This window comes from Suncus etruscus, chromosome 2, assembly GCF_024139225.1.
Source record: "Suncus etruscus isolate mSunEtr1 chromosome 2, mSunEtr1.pri.cur, whole genome shotgun sequence".
NCBI classification, from domain to species: Eukaryota; Metazoa; Chordata; class Mammalia; order Eulipotyphla; family Soricidae; genus Suncus; species Suncus etruscus.
In genome coordinates, this window is record NC_064849.1 from 42,706,969 (window position 1) to 42,709,861 (window position 2,893).

Here is a 2,893-nt window from a genome sequence, read left to right on the forward strand (position 1 = left end):
GAGCATCACCAGGTGTAGCCCAAAAATAAAAAAGAGCACCCCCTGCCCCCAAATCACTGATGCAAATGAGAAATACTCAAGATGCAACTGAAATTCTAAAATAACGGTCATAGGTATTCCTTGTTTTCTTCCAGATTTGACTAAGAAATGTCAATTAAGTGGGTACATTTGGTTTTGAAAATAATAGGCATGCTACAGGAACAATAAATAAAAAAGAGGGTTAATAGAAGACAGATGGAGACAGAGAGAAGGAGAGTATAGAAAATGAGAGATATAGAGACAATGTTTGAAAGAGAAAAGAAAAAGGGACGTGGAAAAATAAAGAACTTCAAAAGATAGAAGGACTGGCCGAAGGAGTATAGGAAAATAAAATTTGTTACTTTAGCTCAGTTATTGGATATATTCCATGCATATACTAAACATCAAATGATATAATTTAGATGCCCTGTTAATTTAGAAGAATGACCCTACCTAGGAACACTTAAAATGGAGCATTAAGAATTTCAAATTTTGAGCTTTGCGCAGTGGCAGTATCGTAGCCAATGAGGTTTATCGGAGGCGTGATTATTGCTAATTGAAAACTTTTCCCAATACCCCGCCGTGACGACTTGAAATATAGTTGGCATTGGCAATTTTTGACAGTCTCTACAGAGACTGAAAGAAAAAAAAAGAATTTCAAATTTTGAGACAGCTATTAAAAAAAAAGAAATATTGATTAAAGTTGAGTGGCTTACCATTCTGTTTTTGTTATTTTTCCATGTACATAATTCCAACACCACTCTCAGGTACCAGCCTTTCCCCCCCAAATCCCCAACATCATTTCCCCCAAACCCTCTTGCTCTTAACCATCTCAGTTGTGTAGATTAGTTTTGTTGTGCTAACTTTAACCCTTTTATTTAAATATTTAACTTTCTGTTAAATATTTGAATATGATTATTCTCTATTCCATACTTTCTGATTGATTTCACTTAATATGGTATCCTTCAGTTCAATACATGTTGCTGCAAATTACATGCTTTTGTTCCTTCTTAAAGCAAATGGTATTCTGCTGCATATATAGACAACATTTTTATCTGTTCATCTCTGGTTGTACATTTGTATTGTTTCTATATCTTGGTCATTATACCAAGTGATAGATGCAGGTGTGCATATGTTATCTTGGCTTAAGGATCTTGTGTTTTGGGAGAGTTGTCAAGAAGTGGTAACACCACAGGAGTTTTATTGATTTTTTTTTTTTTTTTTTTGGTTTTTGGTCACACCCGGCAGTGCTCAGGGGTTACTCCTGGCTCTACGCTCAGAAATTGCTCATGGCATGCTGGGATACCGGGATTCGTTCCACTGTCCTTCTGCATGCCTTACCTCCATGGTATCTCTCCAGCCCCAGTTTTATTGATATTTGGAGAGAATGCCATATTTTCCATAAACTGAATCAGATGACATTCTCACAAAACTTGAAAGAAAATTACTTTTTTACTACAACGCCATCAACACTGGCTGTTTTCCGACTTGTTATGTGCCAATCTCAGTGGCATCGGATGAACCTCAATGTTTATTTGATTTGTATTTTCCTTATCAGGGGAACTTTTTCATATGCCTGTTGGCCATCCATATGTATTATTTGAGGAAATTTCTAACTCATTGTTCCATATGTAAGTAACACTTTTAGCAGAGATGAGTTTATGTCAATGGTACCTAACTGGAGTATATACTCAGATGTCTTGACTGATATTTCATTATGTGAATCTGATACGGACTGATATATTAGTTCAGTAAAACATTCAAGTAAAATCTGATTGCTTCATCGATGTCTCAAAAAGGATTATAAAAGAAAAATCAATTAGTAGTAAAACAGGAAAAATTAGGATACCTTCATTTAAATCATTGAATGATAAAAATACTTTATGTCTACATCTTGGCAGACTATGCTACTGCTTAGAGAACAGAGATGTTAATTCTTGCTTGGAAGGATTATATATAGTTTCATTAATCTAAAACCTTAAAATGACTATATAAACTTGCAGAAATAAGCAGACTCTTGTGGCTTTGTTGGAAAATAATTGGATGGATATCCTGTGTAGGCTCTATTTAATATGTGCCTAACGGCTTATTATTGTTTCTTTTCACTATTGATACATTTAAGCTTTCAGGCTTTGTGATTTTGTTGGTGTCCAGATATATATTCAATCAAAACAAAGTTCAACAGTATTCTTCAACATTCAGCCTAATTCTCTACACTCTGGGACTACTTATTTCTATTACAACATATTTCTATTACAACATAGTCCCTAAGCCTTGCCCTATGCTTTCTTAGATTTTGAGCTTATTTTTTTTCCCTTCTCTGCTTTGCTATACTTGCATATTGCAGTTATATAGTTGGTAAAGTTTTCCTGCTTTTGGGCCTCAAAGAAAGAGTGAGTTTCCTTTATCATTTTAACTCCCAGTGGGACCAAAAAAATCCTATTTAGCATCTTTTTTATTTGAATAAAGGAAACTAAACATACTTAGATTTTAACTTAGTGAAAGAAGCAGAGTTAGTATTTTTCCTGTTACTTTTAGAGGAATTGTACTTGTTTATATTTTATAAGTTTCAGAGCTTTGTAAACATCTAAAAATAAAGTAGAATTATTCTACTGTTTTAATGCATGATTCATCTGATCACCTTAGTACTACTTAGACCTTTTATCACTGTCTGATCTAAAATAAAACACTAATTAGTACTTTCAGGGATACTCACTTTGTGCCAGGCCTCTAGGTTTCCATTGCTTCTTTGCAACTGGCATTTGCAGAACGCCATTGTGGTTGTGTTTGTCTAATGGGTTAGTATTACATGGTGATTTCATAAGACTATAAACCATTGATATGGGATGAAAGGAAAACATAGCATGTGTCACTA

The 2,893-nt window shown here is 34.2% G+C and overlaps 1 non-coding gene across 1 annotated transcript; it reads left to right on the top strand.

Moving 5' to 3' along the window:
• The first annotated feature begins 513 nt into the window (after positions 1-513).
• On the top strand, positions 514-654 carry LOC126002988 (U4 spliceosomal RNA). Its single transcript, XR_007493547.1, has one exon. It is a non-coding gene; the product is annotated as a U4 spliceosomal RNA (small nuclear RNA).
• Positions 655-2,893: the final 2,239 nt, after the last annotated feature.